The sequence below is a fragment of the Barbus barbus genome, assembly GCF_936440315.1.
Source record: "Barbus barbus genome assembly, chromosome: 39".
In the NCBI taxonomy this organism is placed as follows: domain Eukaryota; kingdom Metazoa; phylum Chordata; class Actinopteri; order Cypriniformes; family Cyprinidae; genus Barbus; species Barbus barbus.
Genome location: NC_136717.1, coordinates 6905550 through 6929099, shown reverse-complemented (window position 1 = coordinate 6929099; position 23550 = coordinate 6905550).

The following is a 23550-nucleotide window of genomic DNA, read 5'->3' as shown; positions in this document are numbered from 1 at the left end:
TACTGAATTCATATACAGCTCAATTCGGGTGTTACATTTGGTAGCTTCTGTAAATAGTTTTTTGTGTAACATTTTCTATGAAGTCTGTATATATAATGTAATATTATGTGGTACCATTTCAGTCAGGTTCTATATGTTAACATATTGTATTGCATTAACTTGCTTTCAAATAACAGTATTATTACAGCATTTATTAATCTTTGTTATTTATTTAATTTATAAATATATAATTGTTCATTGTTAATTCCTAATGTTAAACTCTATCTGGAATTAAACAAATTTACAGACACAATTTAAGCTTCACTGATACTATTATAGATTAAAATTATATTTTTTTATGTATGTATGTTTTTCCAATTGCAGATTTGAAATTCAAAACAAACCAATATTAATAAATGTTGTAAAAAAGGTGTTATTATCAAATTATTTTATAATAAATAAATAAATATAACCACAGTTATACTTATTAATGGTCACTACAACACATTAAAATGAGATCAAGACTGTTGTTATTTTGTGTTAGGTATTTAAAAGGTATAACCCTAAGTATGTATACATAAAGCATTATTTATACAGACGTCATAAATTTTTTTTTACTTTGAGGTCCTGTATTATCATATTTAGAATGTAACTTAATGCATATCATCTATTGTTTCATAACAGTCGCTCCTGCTAAGTAATGCATTGAGATCAGTAAAAAAATTCTTGGCAAGCATCTTTCATGTTTTCCAGTTAAAAAAAGTAAACATCCATAATTTACTTAATACTTGTTTTTAGTAAATAATTTCTGGAAATTGTTTTTATTTTAAAGTAAATTAGTCTAGCTCTACAGATGTTTACATGTCTTTTTTAAAGGAAAACAAGACTATGCTGATTGAGAAAATGGCAGGGCAGTTGGATGTGATGTTAATATCAGCCCTTTCCATGAATACTATAGGTTTATTTATTTAATAGTTTATTTTTTATTTAATAATTTTTTAAATTGAAAGTATATCTGTGCTCTGTTCTTCATATCACTTCCATCTACATTACGGCACGTCCCTGATTTCTGTTGGAGGATAGAGTGTCAGTAATGTATAAAAATAAGAATAAACACAAAATTTTCAGTTAAGGCATTTCATTATTGAATTCAGAGATGTCATCGTCTAGATCAGTTTAGTTTAAATAGTATCTGCATAATCGAATTGACGATAATCGCTAGAAATTAAGTGTCCCCAACTGAGTAAGCCAGAAGCGACAGCTGCAAGGAAGCAAAAATCCCTCTGTGACAGAATGGAGAAAAAACCTTGGGAGAAACCAGGCTCAGTTGGGGGGCCAGTTCTTCTCTGGCCAGGAGATAATTGTTTATTTATTGTTTACTTATTGTTTTAATTAAATTTTTAAATGTATAAATGTATTTATTTATATTTTATATTGTTGCAATTTCTAACAATAATAGTATTATGTAGTTAGGTATTTTATTATATTTTTAGTTATTTTCTTTTATGTTTAGTTTTATTGCATTAAAGTCGAGGGATATGTCCCCGGGACTCATCCAGGTGTCCCGGCCTCCGCCGACGATCAGGGAGACATCATCTCCCGGTGCTGATCCACCATCTGATCCGGACACGCACTGAGAAACAGAATAAGAAACAGACAAATATTAGCGTAGATGCCATTCTTCTTATGATGTAACGAGTGCATCGTGTGTTATGAGGAGTGTTCCCGGTTCCAGTTGATCTAATTAATGCAGCCTAACAATCCTTTAATGTATTTGAATAATAGAAGCGTATTAGTGTGTTATGTGTAAACCAGGTTAAAGAAATGTGTCTTTAATCTAGATTTAAATTTACAGAGTGTGTCTGCCTCCCGAACAGTGTTAGGTAGATTGTTCCAGAGTTTGGGTAAATAGGAAAAGGATCTGCTGCCCGCAGTCGATTTTGATATTCTAGGTATTATTAAATGGCCAGAGTTTTGAGAACGCAGCGGACGTGGTGGACTATAATGTGATAAGAGCTCGCTCAGGTACTGAGGAGCTAAGCCATTCAGGGCTTTATAAGTAGTTAACAAGATTTTAAAATCTATATGATGTTTGATAGGGTGCCAGTGCAGTGTTGACAGAACCAGGCTAATATGGTCATACTTCCTGGTTCTAGTAAGGACTCTAGCTGCTGCATTTTGGACCAGCTGTAGTTTGTTGATCAAGCGTGCAGAACAACCACCCAATAAAGCATTACAATAGTCTAACCTTGAGGTCATAAACGCATGAATTAGCATTTCTGCATTTGATGTTGAGAGCATAGGTCGCAATTTAGATATGTTTTTGAGATGTAAAAACACAGTTTTACAGATGCTAGAAACATGGCTTTCAAATGAAAGATTGCTATCAAACAGCACACCTAGGCTCCTAACAGATGAAGAAGAATTGATAGAGCAGCCGTCAAGTGTTAGATAGTGCTCTAGGTTATTACATGTGGGGTTTTTAGGTCCGAAAATTAACACCTCTGTTTTTTTCAGAATTTAGCAGTAAGAAGTTATCTAGTTTTTTATATCGACTATGCATTCCGTTAGTTTCTCAATTTGGTGTGTTTCATCGGGCTGCGAAGAAATATAGAGCTGAGTATCATCAGCATAACAGTGAAACCTAACACCATGTCTCCTGATAATATCTCCCAAGGGTAACATGTAAAGCGTGAAAAGTAACAGCCCTAGTACTGAGCCTTGAGGTACTCCGTACTGCACTTGTGATCGATATGATACCTCTTCATTCACTGCTACGAATTGATGGCGGTCAGATAAGTACGATTTGAACCATGCTAAGGCACTTCCACTAATTCCAACAAAGTGTTCTAGTCTATTTAAAAGAATGTTGTGGTTGATAGTGGTCGATACAACCACGATCAGATGATATAAGCAGGTCATTTGTAACTAATGAGAACAGTCTCAGTACTATGATACAATACTCACTGGAATTCCTCACAGATACCATTTTTCTCTAAAAAGGAATATAATTGTGAGGATACTACCTTTTCTAGTATCTTTGACAGAAAAGGGAGATTTGAGATCGGTCTGTAATTAAATAGATCTTTGGGGTCAAGTTGTGTTTTTTTAAATGAGAGGCTTAATTACAGCCAATTTGAAGGTTGGGGACATATCCTAATGACAATGATGAATTAATAATAGCTAAAAGAGGATCTATGACTTCTGGAAGCAGCTCTTTCAGTAGTTTAGATGGAATAGGGTCTAACATAGATGTTGTTGGTTTAGATGATTTAACAAGTTTATACAATTCTTCCTCTCCTATAGTAGAGAATGAGTGAAATTGATACGATACTGTAGCTGACGGCTGCATGGTTACAATTTTATCTCTGATAGAATCAATCTTGGATGTAAAGTAGTTCATAAAGTCATTACTGCTGTGCTCTTGGGCAATGCCAACACCTGTTGATGCTTTATTTTTCGTTAATTTAGTGACTGCATTGAATAAATACCGGGGGTTATGTTTGTTTTCTTCTAGAAGAGACGAAAAGTAATCAGATCTAGCAGTTTTTAATGCTTTTCTGTAGGAGCTGCGCTCCATTTTCCAGGCTGCTCTCTTTAGGGTGCGAGTGTGCTCATTATACCACGGAGTCAGACTGTTTTCTTTGATCTTCCTTAAGCGTAAAGGAGCAACTGTATCTAAATTGCTAGAAAAGAGAGAGTCCATAGTTTCTGTTACATCATCAAGTTTTTCTGCGCTGTTGGATATGCTGAGGAATTGAGATAAATCAGGAAGATTACTTACAAAGCAGTCTTTTGTGGTAGAAGTGATGGTTCTACCATACTTGTAACAAGGAGTAGAATTGACAGTTTTAGCTATATGGAGTTTACACAAGACTAGATAATGATCTGAGATATCATCGCTTTGCTGCAGAATTTCTACACCACTAACATCAATTCCATGTGACGGTATTAAATCTAGAGTATGATTTTGACAATGAGTAGCTCCTGAAATGTGTTGTCTAACCCCAATAGAGTTCAGAATGACTATGTATGCTGATCCTAAGGCATCTTTTTCATTATTGACATGGATATTAAAATTGCCAACAGTTAAGACTTTATCTGCAGCCAGTACTAACTGAGATAGAAAATCAGCAAATTCTTTAATAAAGTCTGTATGTGCCCTGGTGGCCTGTATACAGTAGCCAGTACAAACATCACAGGGGATTTATCACTAACACGTGTTTCTCTAGATAATGTTATATGCAGCACCATAACTTCAAATGAGTTATACTTAAAGCCTGCCCTCTGAGAAATACTGAGAATATTGCTAGAAAATTGTAGCAACACCTCCCCCTTTACCTTTTGGACGTGGCTCATTTTTATAGCAGTAATCTTGGGGGGTAGACTCATTTAAAGTAATGTATTCATCTGGTTTTAACCATGTTTCTGTCAAACAGAGCAAATCTAGGTTATGATCATTGATCAAATCATTTACAAAAAATGCTTTTGTAGAAAGAGACCTGATATTCAGTAAGCCAAGTTTTATCAATTGTTTCTCTGTATTGTAAACATTTTTTATTTGTTGAACATCAGTTAGATTGTTACTCTTAATTTGGTTTGGACGTTTTCTGTATTTTCTAGTTCGGGGAACAGACACAGTCTCTATAGTGTGATATCTAGGTGAAGGAGTCTCTATGTGCTGAGAATGAACTGACCTGTGATGTGAGGCGGCTAGCATATGGTCGGTTTAGCCAGACTGTCTGCTTCCTTACCTGGGCCCCAGTTAGTCAAGTACGAACTCTAAGACTATGTGCCATATTTCTAGAGAGAAGAACGGCACCACCCCAAGAGGAATGAAGACCATCTCTTTTCAACAGGCCAGGTCTGCCCCAAAAACTTGTTCAATTGTCTATAAAGTCTATGTTATTCTGCAGGCACCACTTAGACATCCTGCCATTGAGTGACAGCAGTCTGCTATGAATCTCGTCACCCCGGTAAGCAGGAAGGGGACCAGAGCATATTACAGTGTCTGACAACGTACTTGCAAGTTCACACACCTCTTTAACATTATTTTTAGTGATCTCTGACTGGCGAAGTCAAACATCATTAGCGCCGACGTGAATAACAATCTTACTGAATTTATGTTTAGCATTAGCCAGCACTTTTTAATTTGCCAAGATGTCAGGCGCTCTGGCTCCCGGTAAACAATGGACTATGGTGGCTGGTGCAGGATGATGCTGCATCAGCCAATGTGTGTGTGTCCTTTTTAAGAAATATACACAAAAACACTTGGTATTCAACATAATGTCAAAGATCACTGTTTTCCAGGCACAGTCAATTAGACAAATTAACTTCAAAACTGTTTTGATTTACTAAATCCCAAAAACGTTGATATTCAGATGAAATTACTACATTAAGAAGATAATGCTGAAAGTGGGGGTCATCTTAAATCATGAGCTTTAACTAAAACCATCATAAGCACCAAGATAATAAAACTTGTTTTCATAGATTGCATTTTGAATAAGTGTATTTGCTATTTTCTTTTTTTCTTATTTTTGTTCACTTGTCACTCATTTTGCATCATTGATTTCCAAAATATCACTAAAACAATGCACAAATAAAACCTCCACTGAAACAACAAGCCCACCACACTGTGACAACCCAAAATTAACAATCGCCTCCCAGCAACACGAGAACACCTCCTTCTGCGCTTCTGATTAGAGGACTCCACGGCCGGATGGTGACTGATGCAACATCCCCCTCTCACAGCCAATCACAGCACAGAAGAGCTCATGACCCTCAGATTTGGCCGTTGTGATGATGATCAGCTTCATTTGGCTTCTGAATGTTTCCAACTGCTGCTCCAAATGCTTTAATCCAGAACTGAAGACTTGCTCCAGGTTTCCTGGTATAACAGCTGCAGTTAATGGCACTGAAGCTCACATAAGCCCTCGGAGTTTCCCTAATATCAGTGATCACACGAGCAGCACGGGTCTTAATTACAAAAGGAAATATTTGAGCTTTGGTAGCTTTTAGTAGTTTTGAACAGAAATGAAGATGTCTTTTCAACAGTGATTTCCAAATGGCTTTTTTTGACTTCAGGAAATAAAGGAAGGAATGTGTGACAAGCAAAAACATTTCTTGTTGCAAATTAGTCTTTAATAAAAGTCATTAATTTACAATGTAATGATCTGCTACACATTGTATTATGCTACTGAAGTAGTGAAACTATAAGAACACTGGGTAACACTTTATTTTAAGGTGTCCTTGTTACAAATGTTACATGTACTTATTTATAATAACAATTAATTATGCATAATTACATTCAAGTAGCCAAATCCTAATCAGTATTTAAATGTATAATTACACTGTAACAAGGACAGCTTAAAATAATGTGTAACCGAACACTGTGGGTATTTTCACTCATAAAGAACACCAAATGTCAAAATGTCATTATTATTAATTATGCTATATGTTTAAGCATTTTAACATTTCAAAAGCTATTTATTAACAGTGTCATGCCAATATTGCTGTAAAACAGCCATGTTTGTTATTGCCATATTTCATATATCTTTGAATTTAAATCTTTGACTTGAACATTTTGGTCTAATTCAAGTGTCTTTATGGGTGGGTCAGTAGACCATTCATTCAACCAATTTACTCAAAAACAGATTCATTTAGGAACAAGGTGTTGAAATTATTTGAATGTTTTTAATTCCTGGGAGAGATATGGTGCATTGCATGGTGAATTGTCCAAAGCTTAGGCTAATTATTTTTTTCTGTAATTACTTTTCAGACAGTGCTAAAAGCTGTGCAGGAATTTTTTAACAAGGCCTCTGGTATAGATACAGTACCTTTCCATTTGAATTTTATAAACACTTTTGGGATGTGATTAGAAGGGATTCATTTGAAATAGCTTCAATGCGGACTGGGCATTTTTTATTCTGAAAGTGTACAAAATTATTGGAGAACTTGACACTTTTAGGATTAGGTTTGAAGGATTTCTAAAATGTAATTAATGCAATTTTAGAAATAAATGTAGGAGATTATTTAGTATATTTATTGTGCAATTTATAGTCTTAATATAAAATAAAAATATAAATATAATACATTCATACATTTAAAATTTTAATTTAAATCAATATTTAAACAATAATATCCTGGCCAGAGGAGAACTGAGCCTGGTTTCTCCCAAGGTTTTTTTCTCTATTCTGTCACAGAGAGAGTTTTGGTTCCTTGTCGCTGGCGCCTTTGGCTTGCTCAGTTGAGGACACTTAATTTCTAGTGATTATCATCAATTTGATTTCACAGATACTATTTAACTAAACTGAGCTAGAAAATGACATCTCTGAATTCAATAATGAAACGCCTTTAACTGAAAATTGAGTGTTTATTCTTATTATTATACATTACTGACACTCTATCCTCCAATTTGGTACTGTTAAGTGCTTTGACACAATCTGTATTGCTAAAAGCGCTATATAAATAAAGGTGACTTGACTTAATATAATTTCTTATATTTAATTTTGTATATTTTATATAATTTCTTATTTTTTTCATTTTCAATTGTTAGTTTGATTTGAAAGTTTCACTAAAACAAATAAATTAAAAAGCTGAAGAATTTTAAATGAATGGAAAAGCATCAGGTTTTATTTTCGTACAGTGTTGCTCATGTAAACAGAATCGGTTATTATTAGTCATATGGATCTAACGCAGCTCGGATATGAATAATCAAGTTATAATAAGCACAGATACAGGGCTAGGCAATTCCTCATGTATATTTAGTGCACCGTGGGAATTCAGACAGTCTGCTTTGAGCACTTCCAGAGACCTTGTTCAAACAGTTGCTGTTTATAAAAGAGGAAAGCAAATGGTAAATGCCTATAGACCCAGGAATAAAGAGAAGTAAAGATAATGATGTCATCACTATATTTAGGTTTAGGGGTTTATATGGTGATCTGAGAGCAGTTTTGGAGATACCCTGTCTACCACAGCACAGGAAACACACCTGTATGACATATGGACAAACTCATTTAAATGAACATTATTCACTTACAGTTGCTTACTGAATGTATATTATGTCAAAGCAAATATATCCAGACCTAAAAATCTAATTTTGGTGATTTGCAGAAGTGTAAACTATTCATATAAATTGGCTACAGATTATTTTACTATTTACTATTTATTTTACTAGTGCCATACTTTAACAGTTAAGCTGCTGATGTCATGCATAGTGAAAATATATAGCTGTTGCTCTGAATAAAACCTTCAAATATTGTTTTTGTCAGAATAAATGCACGCACCATAAAACTAACATCTCAGGGAGTCCAGCAGATGGCAGTATTGCAGTTTACTGTTTTCAAATGTTTATCTATTGGGCTCATATGGAAAGCTAAACAATGTTTGCTATGCCCTTTTTATGGGTTAATTATCATGTTTGCATGTTACATGCATCCATGTGTTAGGAGACCCTGAGAGATTCTCTACATGACGAATCATCTCTTTACGGTTTATATAATAGGCTTTGGTGGTCTTTTATATGTGCTGTGGCTCATAAATAGTTAACACAGGTGATGGGCCAGGGCCATCACGTCCTCTGTGTGAGCGGTTCCTCATCCAGCGTAATCCTGCTTGAGCCACATCTGATCTCTTGTGATAGCACACAATTCCCAACAACAACACCACCTTAGATGTCGTGTGCATTGACAGATCAGAGCGCTGATAGTGTGTTCTTGTGTTTGTGGTTTGAATGGACTAAAAAAAACGCTGACCTCTGTTTGGAGGTATCAGTACTGCTGAAAGTCAAGCAGACCACCCGTTTGTCCACCACCAGTGTCCTGTGAGGGTCCATCAGGAGCATTGATTTTCTTCAAGGACCTGATGCTTTTTTGCCCTTTACAGCTTTAGCTTACCACACTGATGTTAATTATGGTTTATAGCCTATATTTAATGCCACAACACATAATAATACGGTAGAGGTGATGCACTGGTGGTTAATTGAGCATAAACTTATTCTTCCAGTTATAAATGGATAAAAGTAGTAAATAGGTGCCATCCATCATATCAACCTTGACCGTGGCCATCTAAGACAATTAGTCCTGAAAAAAATCTGAGCAGTCCCTGTTGAAAAAAACAGCATATGCTGGTTAAGTATGTTTTGAAGCATGGCAACTGGTATGAGTTGGTTTAAGATGGTCATGAGTTGGTTATAAACTGGTTATGAGCTGGTCCTTAGTTGGTCATGTTTTGGTCCTGAGCAGGAGCTAGTTGCTTAGGACCAGAACATGACCATATTAATCCAGCTCATAACCAGCTCATGACCAGTTTACAACCAGCTCATGACCAACTAAGTACCAGCTCATAAAATGACCATCTTACAACCACCTCATGACCAACTAAGGACCAGCTCATAACCAGCTTACAACCAGCTCATTACCAACTAAGAGCCAGCTTATAACCAGTTTACAACCAGCTCATGACCAACTAAGAACCAGCTCATAACCTGCTTATAACCAGCTATTGACCAGCTTACAATCAGCTCATGACCAACTAATAACCAGTTCATGACCAATTAAGAGCCAGCTCATAACCAGCTTATAACCAGCCCATGACCAACTAAGAACCAGCTCATGACCAGCTTACAACCAGCTCATGACCAACTAAGAACCAGCTCATAACCTGCTTATAACCAGCTATTGACCAGCTTACAATCAGCTCATGACCAACTAATAACCAGTTCATGACCAATTAAGAGCCAGCTCATAACCAGCTTATAACCAGCCCATGACCAACTAAGAACCAGCTCATAACCAGCTTACAACCAGCTCATGACCAATTAAGAACCAGCTCATAACCTGCTTATAACCAGCTATTGACCAGCTTACAATCAGCTCATGACCAATTAAGGACTAGTTTAAACCAACTCATAACCAGCTGTCATGCTTCAAAACATACCAAAAGCAGCATATGCTTTTTTTCAATATGGGTGTTCCATATCAATAACAAAAACAACATTATTTAGATCCTCAAAAAGGGTTTGACAGTTAGTTTGGTCAGATTGTTGTAGCCTACCAAACTTCATACCCTATAAGTTCATTTACCTGGGCATTGATTCTTATTTACAAATGTCATTGACATGACATACCACATTTAATGTGAGAGCCGCAGCAGAGGAAAAGATTTTTAGTAAATAAAGTTATTTTTGGTCCTGTTTCTTACTTAATGCTGTTTATGGCGATAGGAGAACTTGGCACAGTTATGTGTACCACTACAGTTTGAAGATACTTTTATGGAGTATTCCTAATTTTGGAGCTTTTCAGTTTTAACTCTTTTTCACTTTCATTATATGGAAAAAAATTAACAACTGCTTGGATTTCCTTGGGTAAGCTGTTCGATTAAAAAGTATGATACTGTTCATACATTTATCAGCAAAATATGAGCAAAAAAGTCTCACAGATCGCAGATCCTTGTCTAATGGGAGCTCTTCTTCAAGCGGCTCCATGATGTTAAAGAGGTTGGACAGAATCGGTGACCTGTGATCAGAGTGGAGCGATAATGATGCGCTGAGCATTACCTCTTTACAAGGTGAGTGCTATGTTGAGCAATGTCACTGCTTTCTTTACTCAGTGTCATACTAAGTTGGGTGTACTGTATAAATATTTAATGTAGGCACGTAGGAAATATGGACTGGATATTGACTGGAATATTACACCTCAGTGTAGTGAGGAGCTGTATAAGATTCTGCTGAGCTAAACTTGATTGCCATTACAGAGAGTAAATCATTTCTAGGCCTGATTGACCATTCTCTGAAAATGGGTTTGTCCTTATAACTTAAATGCTGATGTAAATATAGCATGTTGAACTTGCAAAATATCGTTTCTTAAAATGAAATAATATAAATAAATAAATATTCTCTAAATATGTTAATGATTAACGTTTTAATTTTCCTTCACAAATGGCACCTGCTCTGACTGGTCAGTAAATTTGATTGCATTTGCAAATGTTTTTAAGACATCATACAAGCAATAGATCTATACAGACCTGTTTTCCATTATTGTCTTTCTGCCTTTGAAGAATCAAATGTTAATAAAATAAATATTCTTCAGTCATGCTTGATCTTTTGGCTGTGTGAACACCTCTGGGGTTTGTATTTGAAGACGGGTGAGTGACAAGCCATCACAACAGAGCAGTGAATGACCTGTAGTGTTCAGCAGAAGATTATTACGCTGTCTGATGGGAGCTCATCATCACAAGTAAAACAAATTCTGTTTTCCCAAAGAATAATTAAAGCATGTTCAAACACATTAATCAACATCGACGTGATCTTTTGAGTGCTTTGCCCTACAGCTATAATAGCCTGTACAGTCTAAACAAGCTAGTCCTGGATATGAGTGGATAATATGACGTCCAGACATTGCTTGCAGATTGCCGATTGCTCCATAGTCTTTGAATCCAATAAAACAGTTTAAATAAAACATAATTTATATTATAGTCATAGAGAAGATGAAAACACTTTTAATTAAATTGCATTTAGCATTTTACCAGATTTTACTACTGGAATGAAGGCATTTCAAGAAACCTCCAGTCCCTCACATAAAGCCTTCAGTGAATTTTGGTGGCGACAGTATTGTCTTTTGGGAATTCTTCTGGAAAATTAAAAAAAAAGAGAAGGCGCTCAAACCCTGAAGGGAAGCGTGCTGTAATCCATGAGTGCACTGGAGACAATGATCCAAAACATACAGCAAAAATCCCCTCAGGGTAACATCACATCAAAGAGGTTAATGTCCTTGAGTGACCCTGACAGGGTCAATCTCATTTTCTCAAAAATTGTATTTGTCTTTTTTATTTCACATTTCATTTCACATAGTTTGTCCACCACTACACAATTAGCTATACTTAAAATATGAAAACGGTTAAAAATGATTTATAAAGGTCTCTCAGTTTCCTCCACAACCACTGATTTTGCCCCTAATAACTTCCTTTAGTAAGCAAGTTAGCAAATTTAGTGTAGCATAAGTTAGCATACTCTATTTACCAATAGACAACAACATCAGCGAAGAGCTTAAGATGAAATATGAGACACTGAATGTGTGAAGAAAACAAAGAAAAACAGACAAGCTAAATATCACTTTTACAAACAATCGCTTTACAATGGGTAGACGCTAATCATGTTTTGAAAAAGAAATGTCATGACATACTACTATATACATACTATGCATAGACTTTTTTTTACTGAAACTATCAAGTGACACTATCAGAATTTATTCAGTCATCTATTAATATGAAATATTTAAATTAGAAGTACACAAATAAACTTTGACAGGACTTAAACAATGTATCGCATATGGGGTTTAAGATTGTTATGGTACTTTTCAAGACTGAAACCAGTAACCATAGATTTATAACTGGGGGTTTAACACTCACTCATATATTTGACCCTGTACAACAAAACCAGCCATAAGTGTCAATTTTTTGAAATTGAGGTTTATACATCATCTGAAAGCTGAGCTGAATAAATGAGGTCATACTTAGAAGGGAGAGGTTATTATGTGAGTACAGGAGAGCATAAGTCTAAGTGGACGTCCATGACATGCAGAGTCCCAGAAGTCTCAATTCTTGCACCACTCTTGTTTAGCTTGTATATGCCCCCACTAAGTCAGATAATGAGGAAGAACCAAATTGCCTATCACAGCTATGCTGATGATACTCAGATTTACCTAGCCTTATCTCCAAATGACTACAGCCCCATTGACTCCCTCTGCAAATGCACTGATGAAATTAACAGTTGGATGTGCCAAAACTTTCTTCAGTTAAACAAGGAGAAAACATTGCATTGCACTGAAGTCATTGCATTTGGAAACAAAGATGAAGTTCTCAAGGTGAATACATATCTCGACTCTAGGTGTCAAACAACAAAAAATCAAGTCAAAAATCTTGGGGTGATTTTGGAGACAGACCTTAGTTTTAGTAGTCATGTCAAAGCAGTAACTAAGTCAGCATACCATCATCTCAAAAACATTGAAAGAAATAGATGTTTTGTTTCCAGTCAAGACTTGGAGAAACTTGTTCATGCCTTTTTTCTCAAGCAGGGTGGATTATTGTAATGTCCTCCTCACCGGCCTTCAAAAGAAGACTATTAGACAGCTGCAGCTCATCCAGAACGCTGCTGCCAGGATTCTGACTAGAACCAGAAAATCTGAACATATCACACCAGTCCTCAGGTCCTTAGACTGACTTCCAGTTACATTTAGGATTGATTTTAAAGTTCTTTTACTTGTTTATAAATCACTAAATGGCCTAGGACCCAAATACATAACAGATATGCTCACTAAATATAAACCTAACAGACCACTCAAGAGTTCACACCAAGGGTTCACACAAAACAAGAGGAGTCCGCTTTTAACTCTTATGCAGCGCACAGTTGGAACCAGCTTCCAGTAACAGGCCCATAAAGACACAAATCACACCTTGGCAACAGTATTATTCGGTGATGAACACTGTTTCTCCTTCCTACGTGATCATTATTTGATTTCCCTGCCCAGCGAAGTTTGGCTTGTTTGTGGTGGGACCAATACGGAGGTTGAATGTGTTTACTGAAACACATTCAGCATTCAGTCACCATGATGGTGTGCAACATGACTGAATCACACGACGGCTGTTTTTTCCTGAGATATTCCACATGGATGATTTTTTGGTTGAATGCCTGAAGGTTTGAAATGTGTTGTCAGTTCTAATGATATTTTGAGTCATTAAATCTGGGGCACAGATTGGATGAATAGAAACTCACATCTTTGGATTACATAAAACCAAATAATGATTGACTCATTTATAATTTCAACTATTAAATATACAGTACAGTATTTGTGGGATGCTTTTTGAGGTGTCAATGAATAAAAGCTTACTTTAGCCTTACTGGAGTTACTGGAGGACGTGATTCAAACGATCAAGGATGTTTATTTGTCCCAGAGGTTTTCCCTCCAAAACTATTTGCTCCAAACTATTTGTTCCCAAGAGTCCAGACACAAAATGAGGTTCCCTCATCGCTCTGACACAGCAGGACAGGGAAAAAAACAAATTTACTGTTGGGTCATTCAGATGCTGGTCTGAGAAGTGAACTTCATAGTCCACACACTTTCTAGAAACAGCAAAGCGATTTGTCAATCCTAAATGTTATTTCAGAAACTATGCATAAAGATATGAGCAAATTACATTAGTATAATAATTCCTAGTTTAAAATTCAGTTTTTGTGGTATAAATCTGTGGTGCTTTGTAATTAACATGTAAAGAAGAATACTGCATTTTCTATATAAGTGGACAATTAAAATATATACAAAGTTTTTTATAGTGACTACAGACTTTTAATTCTGCAGTCTATTTGAAGATGGCATACAGTAAATGCAATATAATAATCGGTGCAAAAACAGTCTGCCTCTCGTTGCCTTAAATAATTCTATAAGAAGTCTTAATGAGTAAATCTAATCACACTTTATTTTAAGGGCCAATTCTCGCTATTAACAAACCATTAACTACGACTTTTGCCTCAATAAACTCCTAATCTGCTGCTTGTTAATAGTTAGTAAGGTAGTTTAGGTATTGTGTTAGAATTAGGGATGTACAGCAGAATATGGTCATTCAAAATATGTGCTTTAAGAGCACTAATAAAACAGCCAATGTATTAATAATAGGCATGCTAATAAGCAACTAGTTAATAGTGAGAATTAGTCTCTATACTAAAGTCTAACCCATATATAAACTTGTTTAAGTTTCACTAACATTTGCAATAGCACACATCCACCCACCCTCCCCCCACACACACACACATATGTTTTTGTGAAAAGTGGGGACATCCCATAGGCGTAATGGTTTTTAAACTGTAAGTGCTATTGCCCTAAACCTAAACTTAGCCCTCACAGGAGACCGCATTTCAACTTTACCCCCAAAAACCTCACTCTGTATGATTTATAAGCATTTTGAAAGTGGGGACATGGGGTAATGTCCTGAAAAGTCACCTTCACCTTGTTATACCTGTGTCATACCTGTGTCATTATACAAGTATATGTCCTCATTTGTCACAAAAACGCGCGTACACACACACAATCACTACACCTAAATAACCTCAAATTGCTTTAAAAGCCTGTAACCTTTTAAAATTGCAATAACCAAATTGCGATCAAATTGCAATGACCTCAAATAGCCACTTTGAGTCATTTTGGCAACCCAGCACTAGGTAATAAACGGACAAACCCTGGGTTCCTATAATTATTGCATTGCGAGTTACTTTAAACACTTACTTGCGGCTACATTATGAACATATTTCATCCAAATCCTCCAAACCTGTCAGGACAGAAATAACAGCTCTGTGTGCAGTTTGTGGGTGGAGAAAGAGATGCATTGGTCAGCTGCCAAAGAAAAGATCATTTCACCCAAACTACTGATAATTAGAGAAAGCAGTATGGATATGAAGCCAAAAATAGTGCTGAAGAAAGGAGCCTTCCCTGCAAAAGTGTCTTGTCTCAGTCTCATTTGCGCTATGTAAAAACACACCTGGAAGACTCTGATGCGATCTGGCAAAAGGTGCTATGGTTTGATGAGATCAAAATTGACTCCAAGCAAAAAACACACCATAGTTACAGTGAAGAATGGTGATGGCAGCATAATTCTCTTCAGCCGGGACTGTGCGATTGGTCAGGATTGAAGGGAAAATGGATGCTGCCAAGTGCATCCAAATTTTTTAAGAAAACCCATGGATGGACTTGAAGAGAGCAGTCCATTGCTGCTCACCACGGAATTCCCCAATCTCGGTGTGCAAAGCTAGTACAGACACATCCAAAAAGATTAATGTAATTAAAACAAAATGTGGCTCTATGAAGTATTAAATGAGGGAATTGATGACTTTTCCAACCCTGTCATTTTAGATTTAGAAGTTGTTTTTTTTTAAGGATCAGAACTGGCCTTTTTCTTTCATCAGTTTGATGTTGTAAGGCAAAATGTGTAACTAAAGCTGGAAAAGTTTTTTCTTTTCTTTTTTGGAATAGGTTTGCTTCCAGGCTGTACGACAAATAAAATAAATCTTTCAAAGGGGAATGATGATTTTCTATAGGCTAGGTATATGCTCTGTTTGCATATGTTCAAATGGAGCATACAACAAGCTTAGCGCATGTATACGTTAAATATATATACTAAATGTTATGAATGGATATTGCATATACATTAACTTTTAAGTGAAGACAAGAAAACTCATTCATGCAGTATGTTCTCACATGCTCAACTGGTCATAAGCAATTCCAAATGGGAGCAGGGGTGCACTGGGACAAAAAATCGGCCCTGGCATTTTGACCCAGACCGGCCCACTACATACGATCAAAATACTACCCATCTTTGCACGCTCTTGAATATGTATACCAGCTCCTATTCCATAAAAGCACTAAAGCCATATAATAATAGGTAGGAAACAGTGAGATTTGACAAATTAAAAACTTCTAAAAAGTGTAATTTATTAATATAATCAAACTATAATCCACACTGATGAATCCTAAAACTATAGGCCTATATAGTTATGACATCCATCTTGTGTGTGCCTGTGTATTTGAGGGAGAAAGGGAAGATACATGATAAATTGTTGATCAGATGATCACTGTTTCCCATAGTATAGCATTAAATAAACTGTAAACTTACTTAGTCAAATTTGTTAACTCCTTGGATGAACCTTTAAAAGCCTAAGAAGGCATCCTTTGTGTTTGTGTGTGTGTGTGCAGTGGTGTATAAAGTACCCGAAAGCCATACTCAAGTAAAAGTACAGGTATCTTACCAAAAATGACTTTAGTAGAAGTCGAAATCTTCGTTTAGAATATTACTTGAGTAAAAGTCTTAAAGTATATGATATTTATTGTACTTAAGTACGAAAAGTATTTTTAAAAATCTTAAACATACTTAAGTAATGAAAGTAAAAGTACAAGTAAATGCAAAATGGAAAAGAAGCAAATAAATATATATATAAAAAAATATTCATACAGCTTTAGTAGCAAGATTGTGTTCAGTTTGAACTCTTTCTTCCATTTTGTATTTTTGGGTAAGAATAAGAAGCACTTCATCCGGTACTTAGTGTCTTTCATTCCAATATAAGAAAACATTTCTGGAATCTGCATCTGAAATAGCATTTAGATGTATTTACACAGTTTAATGTATCTCAGAGGGGACATGGATGCATTTAAACTGCAGTTACAGATGCATAATTAGGCCTAATGTTGTGTTTTTAACATAAAACATTGAATACTGATATTTGAAATAATTTAAAACATGAAAAAAATAGTCAAAATGTGAAATTAAACCGCTAGTAGATGACAGCAAAGACTTTGGTGACAGCAAGTGACCATTAATGAGTGAGTCACTGAGATTCAACTGATTCATTCAAACGACTGATTCATTCAGGAACAGAGCATAACGAAGTATTATTACTTCGTTACAATACACCACTGTATGTGTGTGTGTGTGTGTGTGTGAGAGAGAGCGAGAGAGCCCAAAAGGGGAGTTGTTTAAAGATGTGATTGGGTCAGCCCAATGTCAATTAAGAAAATAACCAATGGGCTGCTGATTAAATGTCTCATGGGCCGGTCTGTCTGGGGGTAAAAAAATCCTAAACCGCAAAAGACCACAGCGCCGTCAACTATTTAGGCAGAAAAACTATAGGCTGCTAAGAGTTTTATGAGCCGATCAGACAAATATGGTATGAGAAGATGTATAGGCCTGGCCCAAAAAGTGCATCGGCCCAGCGGGAAAATGCCCGGTCTGCCAGATGGCCAGTCCGCCCCTGAATGGGATTGTGCTTTTTATGCAAGATTATCTCAAGACAGGGCAGTCGTGGCCTAGTGCATAGAGAGTTGGACTTGTAACCTGAAGGTTGTGGGTTTGAGTCTCAGGTCGGGCAGGGATTGCAGGGGGGAGTGAATAACCAACACTCTCTCCAGCCTCAATACCATGACTGAGGTGAGACCCTTGAGCAAGGCACCTAACCCCCAACTGCTCCCGGGTGCCGCAGCAATAGCTGTCCACTGCTGCGGGTGTATGTTCACTACTGTGTGTACAATTGGATGGGTTAAATGTAGAGCACAGATTTCGAATATGGGTCACCATACTTGGCCACACACCACTTCCCCTTATGTCGTCAGGAATGCTATAATTTTGTTTGCTTATTAAGACACTGAGAATCTCATGCAAGAGATCATGTAAAGAGTTAGATTGTGTTATGTTTTAAGAAATAATTTAATGTTCAAATGAGGCACATAAACTATGCTATTGGAAGAACATGTGTATTTTGCATTCTAAAGATAATGCTGTTCAAAAACATCAATACCACCAACACCACCAACAAAAACTAATAATTTATTTCTTGCTGGAGGTTATTTCTCTCATCTCTATCAGCTTGCAATTAACCTATTTGTTAATGACACACATAATATGTTTCTCTGAAACCCTCAACCTCCCCCAGCCTCACCTGTCTAGATCTGCAACTCGGAATTTCATTTATGCTGCACAGCAGTGGCAGGGCTACAGTCTCACCGCAGCTTGTCTGTATATTTAGTGGCAGTTGCAAGTCTCTGTATCTGTGCAGCAGCAGTAGCAGCAGCAATAACAACTGCAGCAACAATAACTGCAGCAGAATAGCAGCATGCATAGCACATCTGGGACGAGATTTACTGAAAGGGCCAAATTAGTGTGAGACCACAATTCCATAAAAGTGCTAAAAAGAAGTGGAAATTTCTGCACGTGACCTACTGGAAATGTGCAAATTAAAGAACACAGACACAGTTAGCTCATTCCCATAATGACCAACGCAATCTATTGAGCAGCGCAAATTAGCAACTAATGCAGCCATGTCAAGCATAAAATGTGTTAATTTGTTTTTTTTACTGTTAATTAATAGTGCTTTACCAGTAAAGTGACTACCTCAAACCTTAGTAAATCATGTTGCATGATTATTTTAATACACTCCTCCCAAATTTTTGTGTATAAAAGGAAACCCTGATGATTTTTTAAAAGCTGGGCGCTATTCAGTCAAGACCAAAAACATATCAAGTAGCATAAATTGCACAAATTATTCAGAGAGTTGTCATGAAAGAGAGATATATATATATATATATATATATAGTGGTACATGATACAATAAAAGCACAAATCTTCGATTTTAGTTTTAAATATATTTAACTATAGTTTAAATTTTAATCATAATATCATAATTTTGACCTAACAATCTTTAGACTTAATATTTATCTAATATTTAATTTAATTAAACTGTCTAAATTAAATCTAAAAATATAATTAGAATGGTCTACTCAGTGGTTTTTGAGTCTGCCTTGTGCACTTCTAGAACTGTCTGGTCTGGCTTGGCTACCAAACCGGACAGAAATAGGCTACGGTGGACAGTTAAGACTGCTGAGACGATCATTGGTGCACCCCTGTCTGCCCTTCATAACCTTCAGAGTGATGTAATGAGCAGGCAAAATCATTTCTGACCCCACACACCCGAGGCACAAACTCGATGAACTACTTCTCTCCAGCCAGTCCAACTAAACAGTGTAATGCAGTATAAAACATCTGTGCAATATGTAAATTCATATTTATACCTTTATAACTCCATGTGTGCACTATTCAGTCCACTATTTAGGTAACACTTTATTTTGATGGTCCCTTTTGAACATTCTGTTGACACTAAGTAATGTTGCAACTACATGTCAACAAACTCTCATTAGAGTATTAGTAGACTGTCTGCTTCATATCTGCTAACTCTTTATTGTGATAGACTCCCAACATACACTCTACTGACTGTAAGTAACTTTGCAAGTACGTCAACTTATTCGAACCCTAACCCTACCAGTCAACTAATACACTTCTAACAGAGTTAGTAGAAATGTAGGTGCAAAGTTACTTGTAGTCACCAGAATGCGTTAAAGGGACCATCAAAATGTGTATTTATATTTTCCATATTTATATTACCTGTACAGACTCATGCCTCTTTGTATTTTTTTTTCTCTGAGCACATTGCTCTATATAACAACTCTCTACTGCACAGCATGTTATTGTGCTTTTGTTATGTAAATATCTGCATCCCAAATTTTGCACACACAACCCTGTTACCAAATTATCTCCTCGTAACTAAAAACATAACTGGCCCACCGACTGAGTCTGGTTTCTTCCTAGGTTTTTTCTCTTTTTCGATGGAGTTTTGGTTCCTTGCCAAGTATTGCCAAGTGTTGCTTTGTTGATAACACTTAATATTTGGCAATATTTTCGACTTGATTAAAAAGACACAATTTTATAAGAACTGAACTGAGCTGGACGATGACATCACTAAATAAATTATGAACTTACTTTAACTGAAAAATGGACTGTTTACTATTGTCCTCTTTTTAGAGCTGCTTTACAGCAGAATTGAATTGTGTTTGCATTATTGAAACACTAACACTATGACGCTGCTTTGACACAATCTGTACTGTTAGCTTTTCTCTGTATCAACAGATTAATGGTTTTCATTTCATTTCAGCCGTATCTTTCACTGTATTGACTGGCTAGTTTGTTGGGGTGTCAATTATAGTATGATGTATTGACCCACAAAAATATGTATCAACTTCAGAGTGACACTCAATTACTCAGATTCAGTTTCGTTCACTCCAGTAAAACTGAAGGCCCAGGCTATAATTGTGGTCTATCGGTTAATATAGTTTTATTTCCTGAAGACAAAATACTTTACACAAAACACCAAACAATGACAGACACAGTGGACCAAAAATGTTAAGCAAATTCAGACTGTCTTTTATTTTGAACTTATCGCCAGTCACCACTTCATGAGGTGCATCTTGGGGAAAAAGTTCACGCATGATGGATGCGCAATGACCTGGCTAACGTAGAGGCCAGCGTGCGTCTCCTCTGTGTGTAAATACAGCGCCTTCTCTGTCTGTACACTGGCCTCTACGTTAGCAGGTCATGGCGCATGCATCGTGCGTAGTCTGAGGTGTGTTTTGTCTTTAAGCATATGTCGTGGTCTGCTCTTGAACTTGTGAACGTGCTTGCAGGAAGTGTTACAGAGGAGAAGAAAAAGTTGAAGAAAGTCGATATTTTGTTTTCTCGTTGCTTCATCAAATTCAGATTGAACCACTGAAGGCAGATGGACTATTTTGACGATGTCTTTCACACTTTTCTGGGCCTTGACAGTGTTATTTACTTGGCAGTCAATGGGATAGTCACAAGCCTCCCTGTTTTCATCCAAAATATCTTAAATTGTCTGGGGGTAAGTGACTAATGACAACATTTTCATTTTGGGGTGGAGTAACCCTTTAATTACAGTGTGCTGCAGTTCCATTCTCACTATTAATTTACATTGGACAATTCTGGGCCGACCTGCCCATACAGACAAGCCGTGGCTGATTTCTTCTTTCAAACCCAAAAATGCATTTGTAAGTTCAGTCTAGGCATGTAGAGTAGTCATCTCAACAAACACATTTGGTCTTGTGAGAGTATGCTGAGTTCATCTAAATGCCTGCAGTTTGGAGTTATCCATACTCATTACACTCTTCATAGTCACAGCATCAGATGGCACACCTACAGACCGCCCACAGTCTGTTCACAAACCATATGACGCATAATGCCAACAAAACTGAGCACATATGAGGAGGAACTGGTCACTGTATTGAAAAATGTGTTAGTGGCATCAAATCAAGATTTTTGTTAGAGGCATTTTGTAGCGCTTACTCCATTATATTTTTGGATGGACAAAAATTGCGGTAACACTTTATTTCGATAGTCCACTTTAGACATTATTCTACTAACAGTAAGTAACGTTGCAACTATATGTCAACTAGCAGTATTAGTAGACTGTCTGCTTAATATCTTCTAATAATTTAATTTTGATGGGTCCATAACATATAACTTTGCAAGTATGTCAACTTATTCTACTAACCCTAAACCTACCCAACTGAGAGTTAGTAGACATGTAGTTGCAAATTAATGAGAATTAGTTGACATGTAGTTACAAAGTTACTTAGAGTTAGTAGAATGTCTAAAGTGGACTATCGAAATAAAGTGAAACCAAAATTGCAAAATCTACACATGGTTTTGCTATTAGGGTACCAATTATTTCAGATAAACTCATTCCTCAACATCACATACAAATAAAATGAACTGTGGTTGGATGTTTTATATCGGTCAAACAATGTCTTTCTGTCTAAGATGCAACATGGACCAGACTTCATTGCAATAGTCAAACACCTTGCTTTGTCATACTAGACAACAAATATCATACACATTTGATCATGTTTGAAAAGTTAAACTACTATCAACTGTTATCCTTTACTTACTGGTTGTTGTGATTGGACAGGTCTGCATGGCCCAATTAGCCCCTGCTGGTAGATATTGCAACTAGTTCTCATTTGATGTCCATTGAAAATCTGTGTATTTCAAATAAACAAATATTGAATGTCTGAACTTTAAATGTGGATGAGTCAATCTGTATCTATCATGAATTGACTGTTAGTTTGTTATCTTAAGGCTATTCTATATATTACTTGGGGACAGGTCTTCCGGAAACCAGCGGGCTTGAGTTACCGTTTCTTGCTAATGAACATTCCACCCACCTCAAATGACATCTGAGCTAAATGCAGGTCGGATCTGAGAGCAAAGAAGTTGACCAGCTGAATACTGTGATCATTTTACAAAGCATTAAATTCTGGGAACCTTCTTTTCCGAAGTCACTGATTCCATCTACAAAGATGAAAATAAATGAGCAGTCAACCCCTCATAACAAGCAGACTTGTCACCTTTGAGGACCAATTCTATCTCTCTATAATCTTATTTCTATGACCGATAAGTCGGCATAATTGTTCAAGGAACATTTGACTCTTGCTGATTTTCTCAAGAAAAACTGCTTAATTAATCAGACCAAGATCAAACATTTTTTGGTATTTACAGGATTAATATATATATATATATATATATATATACAAAGTGATAGTGCCCATCAAGCACCTCAGATATGATGGCATTTGGAAACGGGCTTCGTCAAAGCATTTGTTTTCAGTTGCGTGGCTGCTCCGTTCAATGTGTGATTCCCACACGACCGCTTCACTGCTCATGAGAGATTCCATGATATAAATAGGTTCCTTTGGACAAGTGAATCCATCTCTAATGCCACCCCTCAGCTATACTTTACTGACAGTGATGCGTGCTGGGAAACTAAACGCTTACAGCACCGTTAGTGCACACTGGACAACACGTTCAATAAATTTGATCGCAGTGAGACAGGAATATAACTGCAAGGTCATTCATGGGTGACATCACATTCAGGAATTTCTATCATATGGCCATGCAATGATTACCAAAACAATCAATGAAACAGAACTGTCACCTATGTTGTATGTACATACGTTAGTCAAATTTATTTAACCTGTTTGTTTCATGAAGGTGGATGAGGGCAAACAGCATGAAAGGAAATAATGACCCATAAAGAAGCATACTGATTTATGTCTGTTGATACTGACTGTTTTTCAGCGCAGCCACATAAGAAATCGAATTACGCTAAACACTGAAGTGGCTACAATGGCA